This window comes from Grampus griseus, assembly GCF_964374135.1.
Source record: "Grampus griseus genome assembly, chromosome: 10".
Lineage (NCBI taxonomy): Eukaryota > Metazoa > Chordata > Mammalia > Artiodactyla > Delphinidae > Grampus > Grampus griseus.
The window spans coordinates 91,182,796-91,201,071 of record NC_139004.1 but is presented as its reverse complement, the minus strand read 5'-3'; the positions used below and the strand labels follow the sequence as shown (position 1 = coordinate 91,201,071).

General features: G+C 40.2%; 1 protein-coding gene across 4 annotated transcripts in view; it reads right to left on the bottom strand.

The window, feature by feature from the left end:
- CNTN4 (contactin 4) overlaps positions 1–18,276 on the bottom strand; it is a gene marked incomplete at both ends in the record, with an annotated part of 493,058 nt that overhangs the window by 204,140 nt on the left and 270,642 nt on the right. The gene's annotated exons all lie outside the window — the stretch shown is intronic.

Sequence of the window (18,276 nt, the reverse complement as noted above, 5' to 3'; positions counted from 1 at the left end):
TAGCTCCAATCAATTGATGTTGGCACATGAAGTCAAACCTTTTTACCATCTTTGCAAAAGTGATTTAGGGGAAATGAAATGGTGACCATGTGAGGCAAGGATTAGATAAGACCCAGTGCTAAAACTCATCCAAACTCGTGGCAAGCATTTCTAAAAATAAGCCTCCTGACTAAGCCTCCTGACCACTCACTGAGTTCAGTGATTTTTAGTACATGCTCTTTACTCACTCAGATGTGGCAGTGGAGGTATGGGAAGTAAGATGGAAAGAGAGTATTTTCTAGTCATGTATACAGCTCTTGAATATTGCTCTTGTGTATGGCTCACGATTTCCCCCATTTTATGGGTGACTTCTTGTTTTTTTTGTCTCTATTTTATTGGGAAATTGGACATTTTTCTGGAGTATAAATTTTCTTTAAACATTTTTAGGTGGAAGTTCAGGAATTTAACTTGAAGGTAATTTAACACATTGTTCTGACAAAAAGCCAGAAATGAGTATATGATGGAACAGGTATAAAACTCACACAAATTTAAAGGAAAAACTTCAACAAAATCTGTACTTTGCAGTGGATTGCTTTAGGATATGCTCCCAGATTCCCAGGGGGCAGATGCTGACTCTCCTTCGCTCTCAGAAATGGATCAGTAAAAAATCTGAGAAATACTGCCTAGGCCTGGAGTCAGCAAACTTTTATACTCCAAGGGGAGAAGCCCTATAATTTTTAGACAGAATAGCATCCTCTCTGTTAGCATACTCAGACTCTTGAGTGGAGGCAGGAAAGTGATAGCACATGAAACGGATTTAGCTTACAAAAGTGTGTGTGCCTTTTATGGCTAAAACTGTTTTGAAAACACTGAAAATCAAGTAGACATCTAGATAATTAGGGTTTTCTTGAAACTCAAACACAGTTCTTAAATATCAGGCTTCGAGAGGAATCAGGGGGGTGCACTAGTGGGTCCCCAACTAGAGTGAGCTCCAGAATTAACAGAAGGGCTTGTTACTACATAGAATGCTGGGTCCCACCCCCCGAGTTCCTGATTCAGGACGTTGGGATGGGGACCGAGAATCTGCATGTCTAACAGGCTCCCAGGTGATGCTGGTGGTGCTGGTCTGGAGACCACACTTGGAGAAACACTCCTTTAAAAGGCTGACTACATTAGGCTCTCATTTTATCAGGGAAACAACTGGCAGAGCTGAGCACCAGCTTCCCACTTGGAAGCAAGCAAGCAGTCTTCTGTTTGCCACAGTCTCTACCAATCCCTAGTGTACACCAGGCCCATAGTACTCAGTAGGCAATTTAGCTTGTGAGCTCTGCTTTGGTATCTAGAAGGAAAGACAAATCAAGATACGGGAGAGACCCTTAGTTGCGTGCTTTTGTTAGCATGAGAATGGTACTGGAGACCATAAACGCAAGCCAACCTGAGTACTTTGACGAGATGAAGGTGGAGGTGGTGCTGAAACGACACAGAATCAATATCAGAGCTTTGCGTGATTGTAACAGGGAATGGTCCAGCCTGCTCACTGTGGTCAAACTAGGAAGGCCACAGCACAGCTTGAGTGGACTACAATGGCCAGATGAAAATACCGTTCATTGGGGATTACAGGATTTTTCTTTCAGTTATTTGTTAAATATTTAGCATTTAAAGCAGTCAGAGTAGCACCATATTTTATGAAGAGCTCAAACAACAGCCAAAGTTCATTTGAAAAGTATTAATCCCGTGAAGCACAGATACTCTTCAAAAGCCAAGTATAAAATGTGAAAAGCACATAAAAGTTGATGAGCTCACTGCCCAATTCTAGAAAGAATACCACTTTTCCTGGGGTAGTGGGAGAACAGAACGTCAGATGACAAAACTCTTTCAGCTTAATATTTATGCCCTCTTCATACAATGCCCTCCCCCAGATCCGAGATATCTCTAGAAGGTGTAAATTTCCTATTGCAGGGGGAAGGGCAAATGCAATCAGCATACAAGTCCTGTTTTTGGCTCCCATGGCTGTCTCACCATTACCTCTCATTGGCTTAAGGACATTCATTTTGCCAACTTCAGGCTGACTGCCACTCCACACCAACCCACACACAACTGCCAGATGAATCCTTCTGTGGAACCACTCTAAATCAGGCCCCTCCTTTGCACACAAGTCTTTTGTGAGCCCCGATGCCTCCTGGATTAAGTAAAATGCATCAGACTAGTATTCAAGTCCTTCCGAAGCAGGACTCCATATTATCTAGTCTTAGCTTTACACACTTCTTTACATGCAGATCTATATTTGGGAGAGGATTCCTCAAGCGAAACTCTACAAAATTCCAGGGAGGCTGAGGAGGGGCAGCCATGATTAATTTATTCATACAATACATCCTTATTCCCGCAGGGATCACTTTTTGATACAAAGATTAGGCAGCAAGGGAAGGCTCTGCCCCCCCCTTTGGCTTTAAGTAGAGAGCTCTGTTGTAAATCTTTTGTGTGATTTGCACTTCTCAACAAAATTGTATCTTAAGGAAGGTTCATACTGCTAAGTAGGTTCGTTTAAGGTAACATGGAAAAACAGTCACTGCTCCCCTGAGAGTCTCCCTGCCCAGGCCAGTGCACTGTCTTCCCAGGATTCCCTTCCCACTTCTGCTTAACTCAAACACTGCCTTCTGCAAAGAAGCCATTTTCTGGCCTGGGAAATATAAGTGCTGTCTCCTCAACAACCAAATAAGCATGTGTGTCTTTTCTGCCTCATAGCAACTGCACATTCTCACACATATTAAAATGTTTTTCCCATATGAGAATGGTTCAATTGTTTGTCTCCTCTCCGACTACCAAACTTGAATACTACTTGTGCACCAGAATACGTACAGCAGGAGAACACAGGTTTCACTTTGGTCCCTCACATTCTGGAAGCAACTCATGTAAACACTAGTTGAACTGAACTGAAATTCCAAATGTCAGAAGTTTCCTGGAGCCACAATTTCATTACTGAACTCGAGGCCCAGAGTGCTAGTGAGAAGTAAGTTAACTGCAAATAGGAGGCTACAAGACTTTCATCAGACCACTGATGGCAAATCAAAATCACTGAAATCAGAGAAGGGTAAAAACTCTGTAATATCAGAGTCCATATATTTTCAATCAGAATGCATAAGTCCTTTCCCTAAAAAAGCTTTCTTTTTCTTTTTTTTTTCTGACACTCGGATGCAGTTTACTAAGTTTACAAAATGGCAGAAAGAAAAGATGACTGATTCATAGTTTTTCGAACATCCAAGAGTGAGAAAGACTTAGGAAAAGCAGAGAGGTAAGCATGCAGGGGTGAAGCTGGCTCACAGGACTTAACAGGCTAAGTGACATATATTGAAAAAATGACTTGAGTTGCCAGATGACGCCTGTGTGCCCTGGCCAGATCACAGATACTCAAAGTTAGCAGTAATCCCTGGATTAAGATATTTACATGCACAAGAAAGGTAAACCTAGCTACAGTGAGCCAGATTTTCCCATCTACCTTTAAGTAAGGCTACATCTTATAAGTGCAGGCTTAACTCAGAGATTATTGCGAGTTTGGTTCCTGACCACTACAATAAAGCACCTCATATGAGGTGCTCTGGTTTTCCAGTATATATAAAAGTTATGTTTAGACCACACTGTAGTCCATTCAATTTGCAATAGCATTATATGTTAAAAAATGTACATACTTTAAAACTAAAAAATATTAATATTTTATCTCTAAAAAATTCTTACCATCATCTGAGCCTTCAGTGAGTTGTAATCTTTTTGCAATAGTAACATCAAACATCACTGACCACAGATCACCATAATATATATAATAACAATGAAAAAGTTCGAAATATTGTGAGGATTACCAAAATACGACACAGAGATAGAAAAGAGCAAATGCTGTTGGAAAAATCACGCCAATAGAACTTGCTTGGTGAAGGATTGCCCCAAACCTTAAATTTGTAAAAAATGAAATATCTGTGAAGTGCAGTAAAACGAAGTGCAATAAAATGAGGTAAGTCGATACATTAACAGAACCATAACTTGCTTAATTCCTTACATTTCTGAAACACTTTGGTATCTATTATCTCATTTGTTGGCTCAGACAATTTTTGGAAATAAGTAGGATAAAGATGAGTTCCGGGGACTTCCCTGGTGGCACAGTGGTTAAGAATCCAGCTGCCAATGCAGGGGACACGGGTTCAAGCTCTGGTCCGGGAAGATCCCACATGCCGCGGAGCAACTAAGCAGATGCACCACAACTACTGAGCCTGCGTTCTAGAGCCCACGAGCTACAACTACTGAAGCCCACGTGCCCTACAGCCTGTGCACCGCAACTGCTGAGCCCACACACTGCAACTCCTGAAGCCTGCGCGCCTAGAGCTCATGTTCTGCAACAAGAGAAGCCACCGCAATGAGAAGGCCATGCACCACAACGAAGAGTAGCCCCCGCTCGCTGCAACTGGAGAAAGCCCGCACACAGCAACGAAGACCCAGTGCAGCCAAAAATAAATTTAAAAAAAATTGCTGTTAAAAAAAAAAAAAAAAGATCAGTTCCGTTGGAGACAGAGGAAATGTAAGACACAGGAAAGTCAAGGGATCTATTCCAAGACCACAGAGAGAACCAGTGGAATTAGTCGTGGGATTAAAACAGACATCTCTTAAGACTGTGGCAGAGATTTCTTTTTCTGTGCTACAAACCATCACAACCACAACCTTCAGATTAACTGAGCCAGTAATGTGGCGGTCCAGGGGTTATCATGACTGATGTTCCACCCCCTTTGCTGACAGAGCTGCAGTAAGGATTGTGGCAAGGATCGTGACAATCTTGACTGTTTTTGTATTCCACAGTACCTAATCCCAGAGCTGGCACTCAGGAGATGCTCAGAATTTCAGGGAACTAGCTGACCAGCTAAATCCTGAAATATCAGGATGTACACATCAAGTGTATCATCAGAATTTAAAGACATGTTCTAAGGAAAGGCTGCACCAATCATCATTAATAGAATTTGTGCTTTCTGTCACAGCATAATCAAAACCTGTTATTACTTTAAGATAAGCCATTTCTGGCAACAGAGGAAAAAAAAAGAAATATTCAATGTGGGAAATGAAATACATTCACTAGAATGAAGAAAAATTTTGAGTAAATGGTAAAAAAAAAAAAAGTCAATTAAACTGTAATTACTTACATTTTATAGGATTCAAGGATTCAAGCAGTAATATGGTTAGCTGAATAAGCTTTCAAGCAATATCAACTCCCACACAAGTCAGCAATACACAGCCTTTTCACCAGATTATTAAACAGTTCTATACCCTCCTCAGTTAAAGATGTGATCTAAAATTCAAACAACTGACATTTAAATTCTGAGCATAAATTAACTTTAACTCAATCAAATTTATCAAGAAAATACTATTTTTCACTGGAATCCAAGATACTTTTTCTTGTCTCTTCCCTTTATCTTGCCAATGCTAAAGTGAAACCCATACCAAAGCATTAGGCTTGGTGGTCTATTAAAAATGAATCTGTCCTTCACCAAAGAGAAGTATTTTCTGTTTTTATTTGGACCTTTAAAAACAAAAAAAGTTTTGTACTGACTGAAATGGTCAAGTTTTGCTTTGAGGTGTGGTGGACAGGACCAGATGAAAGATTTATCACCCATGAGTTAGAGTTCATTATCTGGTTTGCCATGAAAGGCACTTTTCTTCTTCTTATCAATATTTCTTCACTTGGTTCTCAGCATGGAATCATCATTCCTCAAAGGCTGGTTATAGGAATGAGGGTGAGTCATGAGGTAAACCAATCATATTACCTCCCTCCCAAGGCACAGTGACTGGTCCAGTAAGGGTCATATGACATAAGCCAGCAAGCAGAATTTTATAAAATTCAATCTGAGCACGAAGGGCTTTTTTTTCCTCAAGTTTCAAGACTCTGTCTGTGAGCAGAGTCCTCCATGCCCGTGTCTAAGGTGCTCCTGACAAGCTGGTGTGAATGGGTGAAAGGAAGACTCAAAGCTGACAGGCAGAGCAAGAGAGTGCACGTGGTGTTGAGTTCCTTGAGAAAAATCAACTCAGAGGAAACATTCTTGCCCTTCATGTAATCTTCTTTTTCTTAAAAATCAATAAATTGTTCATTAAAAAAGAAAAAATCCCCAGGGATACTGAATTCCTGTCCCCTGCAATCAAAAGTGCCTTGGCTAATATTAACTCTTGCCATTTCTTTTCCTTCTTAGAGATTTACCATACCTCCTCTTCCCAATTTAGTAATGGCTTCTTCTTACCATCCTTCATTAAGTCCCCTCAGAATGCCCTTTGAAAAATACTTGTTTACTCATCTACCATCCACCCACTACTTAAAACTGTTCTTTAGATTAGTGACTCTTAGGAACTGTGGATTCTTACCAATGACTCTTCTATCTCTTTTAAGGCAATGAAACAAAGACCTGCATGAAAAAAGGCAGCTTCAAGAAAACTTTTCAGTAGGAAAAAAACAAGTGATGATCACTGCCCTTTATCTGATGTTTAAGCAAATCTGTGTGTGTTTGTTTTTTTAAATAAATATTCTTACCTCAGGTGTTTTAGAGTATTTTCTATAACTGGTCAAGTATCTACCCTAGTGTTTGGAGTTAGACATACCTGCTCCTGAAACTCTGCTTTGCCACTTCTATGAGACCATGGAAAGTTACTGATCTATGACTCAGTTTTCTCATCTGAAAAGTGGGGATAATAATACTTACACTTCATAAGTATTTGAGAGGATCAAGGGTAACTTGGTAAGCAAAGTGCTTAATTACAATTAGCACAATGTCCAGCACATACAAGCACTCAATAAATGTCAGTTAATATTTGTTGTTATTATGGATAAGGCAAAGATGGTGACTAGAACTGTCTGATAAATTATATATTCATTTAAATTCACTCTAAAGATACATTCTAAATCATCCACTTATATTAATAAATCAGATCAGGATTTATGATTAATAAAGCTACACTGACATCTCAGTATATTCTTTCTTTTTCTGAAATTATTTTCACTTATGTTATTCATTTGATTCATCTCTAGGAGGTAATATCTGCTTTCAGGAAAGGAAAGTGAAGAACAGAGAGAAAAATGACTTATTAAAACTTAGCATTAAACAAAGCTAGCCCAGAAAATCAAATCTTCTGACCATTTGTACAGTGCTAGTATACTTATGCCAATAAGTGGAAATAGCAAAATCATAACTCAAAATTAATACGTTCTCTCACTTTCTAGAAACTGACATCAGAGAGAAGCTGGGGAAGCAATGACAAACAGAGCTCTGTGGGTAATAAATACTGCACTGGGGAAACTTAGCATTAAAGTTAAAATCAGAGCTCATGTATTACAGATTTTAGCTAGAATTACTCTAGAGAAAATCTGACCAACACTTTCCTTTTCAGAAGCAGGGAGAGGCACCTAGAGGGGCATTAGATAACTTTCATGTTTTTTGCTTGTTTGTTTTGTTTTGCTTGTAGTTAGTAAGTGATTAGGGTAGGACTTGGTATCCATGACATTAGTCTTTATACCTATTCTTCTCTTTTCATACAGTGTAGTTGAAAGGTGGGAGGGGAGGAGGTGTCCTCCACCTAACTTTGTGATCTTGGCCAAATCACTTAATCTCCCTAAGCCTCAATTTTCTCACATGTAAAGAAGGGATAACCCTTACTTTAGAGGCTTGATGACCAAATAAGACATCTATGTGAAAAGGATTTGTAAACAAGAAAACACCAAGCCAAGGTGAGAAATCATTATCGCACGGGCATAGCGAACAGATTTCAACTTGACTAGAGAGCCCTGCCTGATTGGTATTGGCGATCTGGAATGCTGTTAGGGTTTTGAGGATGCACTGGGACCCACAGGAAAAAGGAGTCATAATAGATCTGGGATGCTCCCATGGGTACAAGAGTGGGAACTGGGAACACATGTAACAATATTTAGGGTGCTGCCCCTGTGTAAATGAATAGTGGCTAGGATGGGGAGGGGGAAGTCTTTAATTAAGAGACTATGTTTTACAGTATAGTTTTCTTTACCTCTCTGTTCCCACAAAATGTAAAATTCTGTAAAATGAAAATTACCAAATTCAGTGTTGTCTTGAAGATGCAATTAAATATTATATGCAGAAGAGCTCAAGAAACTGCAAAGCAACCTCCAGTGGAGATGGATTAATACTATTATAGCATAAAAAAATTACACATGCAGCCATATCTTACCCATAGAAAATACCTCCTTTATGTGCATGAAAATAAAAGTTAATTACCCCTCCATAATACAGACAAAACAATACGAAACTGACGTTCTTAAGTGAATGTTAGTAAAAATATTTTGCCCACTTTCAATTTCTAGCTTTTCGCCTGTCACTTTAAATTGGCTAAATGTTTGACAGATGTTCAATAACTGACATAGCTTATCTTCCTCTCTCAGGCTCCTTTCCTACTCAATTGCCAGCATTTCTAGTTGCTATAGCAACTGTAAACATTAATGATTATTCTAATAGGCCAAGGGAATTTAAACACATTCTTTCTTAAGGAAAAAAAGGAAAAAAAAAATCTATCCATCTCTGGCAAGATGGAAAATATTATATGATTTGAATTCCTTAGTTATAGCATTTATTAAACGCACAAGCCTATTTCTATAGGTCGCACAGGTAATGATTTTTATTTTCTCCCATTTGACTAACAAAAGGAATTGTGGGGAACTGAGAACCTCAGTTTTCTCCGATGATGTGAAGGAGAAAGAATTAGTCTGGATAAATGATAAATAAAAGAGCCGGAGGGGGAGCTTTGAAAGCAACCACCTGAGGTCACATGATACAGAGCATTGTTTCACAGGTATTTGGGTACAAGTTTAGGTCCTTCCACGTAAAGCCTCAGTGGTTTCAAGAGTAAAATTGGGATGATGGTATCTATCCTACCCACACATGTCACCCTCAACTGTAAAATGTACAAAATACATGGTATCATTACTATCGCCTGTGAGAAAGTAAATAATAGTCTACCCTTTGGAGGAAACTGAAAATAAATAAAAAGACAGTAGCATTGACAACATTTATTTCAAGCTGTTGGACCATGGGCCAGATCTGTATAATAGTTGTGTTCTATTTTCCATGCTTATGGTATAAATTTTTAAAAATTGATTGCTAACAGACAAAAATTGAAATATTTCATATAGAATTCCACATTATGGTTTCTCATGAAAAACCCTAAGACCAGGCAATACTAAGCCTATATTTCTTCAAGGCAATAACTGGCTTGAGATGAGTAGTCGCTGGCATGGTTGAGTGGGGCACATGAATCTTGGCCAGACCTACATTATCTTATTCATTGACATTCTTACATGCCTGGGGCTTAAAGACAGAAGAGTTTTCAAACTCTGGCTGAACCTCTTACCTACATCCCATGCATACATAAAATAAACCTTCCTGACTTCTATCAGTCCTAACCACTTTGTATTTCCTGGTTTTCTTGTGTGAAGCAGGGGGCAGCTAATACCTGTGCCCGACTTTGGTGGAACCAGCACCGGATAACTGCTTCTGCTCCCACTGGTGACTAAACAACTCCTGAGCTCCAGCGACTGACTAGGGCAAGCTTAAAGGGAAGAAGCCATCAAAATATTGCCTTTCTTAATGGGCAGAAAGCCTCAGTAGACATTTTTTCAAAGAAGACATACAGATGGCCAACAGGCACATGAAAAGACGCTCCACATCGCTAATTATTAGAGAAATGCAAATCAAAACCGCAATGAGGTACCACCTCACACCAGTCAGAATGGCCATCAGTAAAAAGTCTATAAATAACAAATGCTGGAGAGGGTGTGGAGAAAAGGGAACCCTCCTACACTGTTGGTGGGAATGTAATCTGGTGCAGCCACTATGGAAAACAGTATGGACGTTCCTTAAAATAACTGAAAATAGAGTTGCCATATGATCCAGCAATCACAGTCCTGGGCATAGATCTGGACAAAACTATAATTCAAAAAGATACAGGCACCCCTATGTTCATAGCAGCACTATTTATGATAGCCAAGCCATGGAAACAACAATCGATAGATGGATGGAAAAAGAAGATGTGGTACATATATATACATTGGAATACTACTAAGCCATAAAAAATGAACTGTCATTTCCAGCAACATGGATGGAACTGGAGATTATCATACTAAGTGAAGGAAGTCAGAAAGAGAAACACAAATACCATATGATATCACTTACATATGGAATCTAAAATATGACACAAATGAACTTATCTACATTTGTTCTTGTTGCTTCGCGTCCCCCCACCATGCACCCTCATCTCCATTTTTCATCAGGAACTATTTCTCCTCCCACTCTCAGTAGATTTTATTATATGAGTGAGGCCGATCCTCATTCTGGCTCCAGGAATGGGCACGTGTTCTAGTTCTGCTCAATCAAATAACCCTCCAGTTATCCTAATTAGTTTAGAGATGGGCATATGACTCAAGGTGACACATCACAGGCACTTTTGAAACTTTTGCTAAATTTTGCAGAAATTATTGGGAATGCAGCATTCTCTGTCTGCTAGCGTTACCATGCAGTAAGAGTCACTTTTTTTTTTTTTTTGCGGTACACGGGCCTCTCACTGTTGTGGCCTCTCCCGTTGTGGAGCACAGGCTCCGGACGCACAGGCTCAGTGGCCATGGCTCACGGGCCCAGTCGCTCCACGGCATGTGGGATCTTCCTGGAGCGGGGCACAAACCCGTGTCCCCTGCATCGGCAGGTGGACTCAACCACTGTGCCACCAGGGAAGCCCGTAAGAGTCACTTTGAGGAAAGTCAGGCCAAGAGATGGAGAGACAGATTACTAACACTATCATTAGAGAAGTAAAATCTAGCTGCCTCTAATGGGAATTTTACACCAATAGATTCTCATTTTTGTTTAAGCCCATATGATTTGGATTTTGGCCCTTGTAGCCAAAAGGATCCTCCTTAACAGAACAATTAGATAATAGACGTAGTATTAAAGAGTGTTATATAATCTTAACAAGTGTCCAATGGCCGATTGTATGGTGACTTCTGGAAATCTGTTCTCAAAGTCTACCTTCTAAATTCTCTTTAAAACACATTTATTCCCATTGCCCCGCCCTAGTCCTGCTCCTGTCCTAATACATCCTTGGCATCTCTGCTTTAATTCTTCTTCCTCAGATGTGTATGCAGCCTCATTCTAATTGAAAAACATGTTATCTAAAAGCCTATGCTAAGATTTTAGATACAATGTCACATCTACCAATTGTTAGCCAAGTGATCTTGGGCAAGTCACTTCAACTCTCTGAGCTGTCCGGCCGTTAAGTCCGCCTATGAGAGCATGAGGATGAGGAAGCAGGCAGGTAAGTATTCCCTAAGGTATCTCTGTAGTTGATCTCTTCTGATGGATGGTGGTGAAGATTCAGGAGAGATGTGCGGGGTGGAATGAGGGAAGGTCCTTCTCACTAAAAGCTCTGAGCACAAGCGTTCACTGTTCATCTCATATTTGCTAGGTGGTCAGGAACTAGCACACTATGAGTTGGCACAGGAGAGACACATGACAGTAAACCACAAATGGCCTGGTTATCCTGCAAAGAAGAGCCTGACGCTGCAGCAGGGTCAGGGCTAAGGTCTGCACAGAGCTATTTTCAACTGGCTTCACAACACAGAGCTATCACCTCCTGACGTGTCAACTTTAGCTCTAAGGGACAACAAGATACATATAATTTTATCATTCTTGCCACCCTTCACATCACTAATTGCTGGGTGAACACTGATTAGCTGACCCTTTTTGATGATGCTGACCCTAGACGCACTTGTTCAGCTTGTGGTCGAACTTCCTTTGCTCCCCATAAGCTTCTCAACCAAGGCCTGTTGAGCAAGGGGTGATCTCAGTCTTTAGCTGACTCTGCTTGTGCATAGTTGCATGGAGCCCTTACTGACCTCTAAGGGTAGGGGTGCCAAGGTTCAGCTATCAGAAGAAACGGCCAAGTCTATCTCTGGAAACACTTGTCTTTTCTCTCCTGAATATGATAAAGAGCTGAGAAAAATAAGAGTACAATAAAAAGATTCAGACCACAGAACTATGGTCAACAAGCTGAGAGTATGTAAGAACAGGACTGCACATAACAGAAAACATAAGCACATTCTATAAAACAACATTTAAAAAACGTGTGCATAGAATACTGCTTCAATTGAATTTAAAGTGGCATTACATGATAAAAACGTGGACAAATAAGTTTGGGAGATACCGGATTGAAAAAAGTTGGGTACATTTATTCACTACATTTTTCCTAATCTCAGCACTGTAAAATCTCCAAAAGATTTGATATGTAGTATTTACCAAAACAGGGAACAGCCTGACACCCTCTTAAGCTACAAGAGTTGGTCACTGGAGATGAAAAACGGCATTTCTATTATCACAGTGTCATAGTCATTCAGGAGCTATTAAGTAAAATATATGATTAGGTCAGCAGTCTTTAGCTGACATTTATTTTGAAAAGGCTGCATTATAAAAGATCTAAATAAAAAGTGTGGGAGAAGAGGTTCAAAGAGGCAATAAGTCTAAGAATGAAGAGCATGATCGATCCTTAAGTGAGACAGATCTTAGTTCTCAGCAGGTTAGTTCTAAGTCATTTACTCTCCTTAAGTCTCATGTGTAAAATGGGAATAATAATTTACTTTTCTCACAGGATTGTTCTGAGTATTTCACCTCCTTTGCTATTCTGTAATTTTGCTATGTCTGTAATGGGATTATAATCTCTACTTTTGAAAACTGTTTTCAAATAATTTAAAAACTCTCTTATCTTCATACACTGTTGGATCCTAGAGTTGGTTGCTTAATTGAAAAAGTTGGTAGGGGCTTCCCTGGTGGCGCAGTGGTTGAGAGTCCGCCTGCCGATGCAGGGGACACGGGTTCGTGCCCCGGTCCGGGAAGATGCCACATGTCGAGGAGTGGCTGGGCCCGTGAGCCGTGGCCGCTGAGCCTGCGTATCTGGAGCTTGTGCTCCGCAACAGGAGAGGCCACAACAGTGACAGGCCCGCGTACCGCAAAAAAAAAAAAGTTGGTAGAAGTGTGAGACCATAAAAAAATTCCATATTTACATCTTAAACATATCATGCAATTAAATTTACATATTGTTTATCTGTTTATATAGTTTACATATATTTATTATTATTAAAAATGTTTATTTTTCAGGAAATTAAATTTATTATTTGTCATTCTTTTGACATAGAACCAAATGCCCCTTTGTCTTTTTATTTTTTATCTTTTTTAAAAAAGTTTACTACTGACTGGGGTTGTTGTTATCATTTTCATATAAACTACACTCATCACGTACAATCTGCCCTCACATCCCATCTTGATTTTCTTAAAAACAGACTTATATAATAAAGAATCCTACAAGAGTTTAATGATTCCCCCCAAGCTCTTATAACTGTCTTGCCCACAGCATCTTTATTTTTTACTGACTTGCCTTTATTGAGTCTTCCCCAAAGGATTTCCTGTAGTTTTTATGGAAATGGAAATTCTTTCCTTTTCATGATATTTCAGCACTTTATATATTTAAAGTACAACCGGCATAAACAAGTTTAGGACTAAAAACAACTGATTCTTGGCAAGTATGCAATTCAACGGGTAGGAACAGAGAGATACATGTTTACCTGAGAGTAGCCTTCCAGCCACGAACCTACAGCTTGCTACATGGAACGGTCACTGTGTATCACAGAAGGAATGAAGAGAATCTGCTTATCCAGAAAGTTAGTTAAGGGACGGTGCTTTAAAATGTCATATTCTGCTTTATTGCCCCATAAACAGACTCTTGCTCATCAGACCACGTAACTTTACCTCAAGGTCTCTGCAAAGGCTGCCTAGAGAGGCATTGCAGGTTGACTTCTAATTGTGGTTGGTACCACTAGGGGAGACTAATGTGGGACTTTACAGGTATGATCGCAGCTCAATGACAGATGCATATGGAGAAGAGCATTTCTAGGTATCCTTCAACTGCGTAATATTGATGATTGTCCAGTCCATACAAAACAGAGCATTTCAAACTTTTCTACTGATGTATCCCTCACTGAGGAGTAGATCAACACACACTTCTGAAGGCCCAGAAACAAACCCTGAAGCACTTCCCCTGCAAGTCTGGAGTGTTTACATTACTTACTTATTCTGCTTCAGAATGCCGTGGCATAATATATTGATGCTGGATTTAACATAAAATGTTTTAAAATATTACCATGAAATTCCTCAAATCTGTTAACAAATATAATTCTCAGGAATGAGCATTATGTCACGTGGTGTCAAACGCTATTAGGAAAAAAACAAAAAACAATGAAAGACATGGTACTATTTTAGAAATATCAGGGAAGGAGTAAAAATGAGCACGGCTATGAAAGGAGAGAAGGCGGCCAGTCATGCTGGTGTCTGGGGAACGAGAATTTAAGGCATGGAAACAGCAATCACAGAGGACCCAATACAGGCAGGGGCACATTTAGTGTCTTTGAGAAACAGTCTATGGCTAGAGCCCACTGAGACAGGGGATGGTGATTGAGAGGTAGCCAGGGACCAGTTTATGGAGGCTACTAGCCAAGATAATGGTTTTATATATTTTTTTTCCTGGATGAGATATAAAAGCCTTTGGAGAGTTTTAAGCAAGGAAGAAACATGAGATGACTTATATCTCAAAAGTATCATTCTATGTCCTATGATAAGAAACAGCTGGAGAGGGGCAGGAACAAAAGCAGGGGGACCAGCTAGGAGGCAGTTATGAAAGTCCAAGATGGATATGATGGGAAGCTGGATGAGGGTGGCAGTGGTGGAGGTGGGGAAAAGTGGCTAGATGTAGAGTATATTTCAAAGGTACAGTAGACAGGATTTGTTAACAGACTGGATGGAGGTATAGGAAAAGAAAGAAATTAAGGACTATGTCTTAAGTTTCAGTCTTGAGCCACTGGCTGAATGGAGTGAGTTGCTGTTTCTCACGACTGGCGAAACTCTAGGATTAGATTTAGGAAGAAGATCAATGCTCAGGTTTGGTCACACCATCTTTGACATAACTATTAGGAAACCAAGCATGCTAATGGCCAGACAATGGATACATGAGTCTAGGATTTAGGACGGAGGCATGTTGCAGATAGACATTTGGGAAATATGAGTATAAACATGGCAACTGAAGCCATGAACTGGATGACATGACTAGGGAGTATGCACATATAGGGGGTCCTGAGCCTGGGGATGCTTATAATTTACTTTAAGAAGATGGGAAGATGACAGGAAAATGAGACGAAACCAGGAAGGGAGACCAAAATGTTCAGTCAGTAATATTAAGGGGGTACCAAGAGAGCTGTAGCCCAAAGGCCTAGGGAAGAAAGTATTTCAAGAAGTTTAGAGTGATCGACTGTATTGAGTGCTGCTGACTGGTTGGATAAGATGACAACTGAGAATTTACCATTGGCATTAGTACCCTGGAGATCACTGACGAGACTACTTTTGCGCAACTGTGGAGAAAAGTCCTGTGGGGCTGGGTGCGAAAGGCGGTGAAACAGAAGATTTGTGAAGTTTTGCTGCAAAGGAGAGCATAGAAACTGGGTAGTGAGGTCAGAGGAGTTTCTAATTTATTGAAGATGTGAGACGCTGCTACATTTTTAAATGCAAATGGGGATGACGTATCAGGGAAGGAGAATATACCTAATGCAGGAATGAGAAGGAAAACAGTGGCTAGAGCAAAGTTCTTGAGTGAGTGAGAGGGGAGAGAATCCAGCCACAAGGGTGACCCTAAATGGGAACCCAGAGAGATTCTGTGTTTGGGTTTCAGGGAGGGAGCAGAAAGTATCCATCACTACAGCCATTACACAGGACAAAGAATCAACACCTCTTAGCTGCCTACTGCAACTACCACTTTCTTTGTCTCTGCACACACTCCTGCTCTGCTGCAGCCATTTTCTGCACTCTTCAAAAGAGTTAATTTTCAAGCTATAAATATAATTACCTAAAACCAAATGGCTTTTCATTGCACTTACGTTACAGAACAAAATTCCTTATATGGCTTCAACTAATCTTAGTAAGAATATTTTAAATGTTAAATGAAGGCTCAATATCTTCTCTTTAAAAAATATTTTTAAATCAATTAATTTAATTTTTTTCTTTTTTTGGCTGCGTTGGGTCTTTGTTGCTGCGCGTGGGCTTTCTCCAGGTGTGGCGAGCGAGGGCTACTCTTCATTGCAGTGAGCAGGCTTCTCATTGCGGTGGCTTCTGTTGTTGTGCAGTACGGGCTCTAGGCACCTGGGCTTCAGTAGTTGTGGCACGCGGGTTCAGTACTTGTGGCTCACGGGCTCTAGAGCGCAGGCTCAGTAGCTGTGGCGCATGGGCTTAGTTGCTCCACGGCATGAGGGATCTTCCCGGACCAGGGCTTGAACCCGTGTCCCCTGCATTGGCAGGCGGATTCTTAACCACTGTACCACCAGGGAAGTCCCTCAATATCTTCTCTCAATGAAAGTTGTCTTGAAAAAAATGGGGGGAGGCAATTTCTGTAATTTTTTTGTATGTTTCAACAGAAGAAAAAAAGGTCCCTCTGTTTTCATATCATGTATTACAATGTGACCTAGTTAATCCTTTAAGAGTTAGCTTTCAACACCTTTGATCAGCTTCTTACTGTGATATGAAAGATTAGATCCTGTTCCTAAGACACAATCTCCCATTGAATATTTCCTTGGTGAAATGTTTAATATTGTGGCCAGTGGAGGAAAATGAAATTCCTACAAATGCCTGTGTTATCATGAATGAGAGCATTTCTAACAACTGTGAGGCATCATCACTTTCAACCTAGACCCTTCTGTTCCTCATGGATACACTTTTCCCACATAACAAAGAGCCTCTGGGGACTTCCCTGGTGGCGCAGTGGTTAAGAATCCACCTGTCAATGCAGGGGACATGGGTTCGAGCCGTGGTCCAGGAAGATCACACATGCCGTGGAGCAACTAAGCCCATGAGCCACAACTACCGAGCCCGCACACCACAACTACTGAAGCCCATGCGCCTAGAGCCTGTGCTCCACAAGAGAAGCCATCGCAATGGGAAGCCCGTGCACCGCAACGAAGAGTAGTCCCTGCTTGCTGCAACTAGAGGAAGCCCGCAGGCAGCAAGGAAGACCCAATGCAGCCAAAGAAAAATAAACAAACAAACACATACATTAATTAATTAGAGAAAAAAAAGAAAAAGAGCCTCTGACCCACAAAATTTAAAAAGATTTCTTCGAAAAGGACTGAGCAAATAATCAAATCCCTAGGCTACTGGCCAACTGTAGATGTGATACTGGAACGAGGTTGGGAGTTGATAAATTCCTTTCTTCATTTCTGGCTAAAGAATGGAATCCTTGACTTGGTCTCCATAAGACTGTTGATGAAATTGTACCAGGAATATAAAAATGAAAGTAATCCTAATTTCCTTCATTTGTAAATAAATTCTATACCACACTACCTTTTCTTGGTGATGATGGTAGAGTTGGCAAAATATTTGTGTGTGTGTGATTTGTGTGACTGTAGGCTATAACAGGATACCAATATGAAGCTGTTTCAAGGATTGTAGCCTCTGTAACTACCCTGGTAATAATCTCTATGCTGTGTATTAACATATCAATGCTCTGAAAAACTGGACTGAAAGTCAAAATCCACTCAGATATAACATTTTGGGCCCAGTCTCTTTGGGTGATGCAAACAAAAGCAGATATATTGGTCTTTGTTGGAAATCTTGTCCAATAACGAGATTGGCATCAATCATTTATAGTTTTGAAAGACCTTTGACTATTTTACACTCACTCTTTGGTTTCACATGATAAAGCATGATAGAAAAACTGAGGGAAGAGAAACAGGCTCCTTAGCATTGAGCATATGAGCAGGAAGTATCAATTAGAAAATAGCAACAAAATCATTAGCAATATCTTCTCACTTGACCTTAGGCAAGACTTTTACTTTATAGATGTAGCTCACACAGCTAATTGCTAGAATACTAGAACACAGCTCTTTTATTCTCTGGTCCAGGGCTCTTATTATAGTACTCTCACTTGAAATTTGGGAGATTTAACTTTTAAAAATTCTGGACTTCTATCATTTTTAAAGGAAGAAGAAAAGGAAAGACACTGAGGAGGAGGGGGTAGAAGAGGAGGAGGAAAAAAGGAAAAGAAAAAGGAAGACCTGAGTCCACACTCCCATATGACAGCAGTGGGTTCAGTGTTAAAACCCTTTCTTCTTCTCTATGGACAAATTTATCTCGGGTTAACTTTCTGGTTTGTGACCCCACAAACCTGATGAAGGTGAATGTC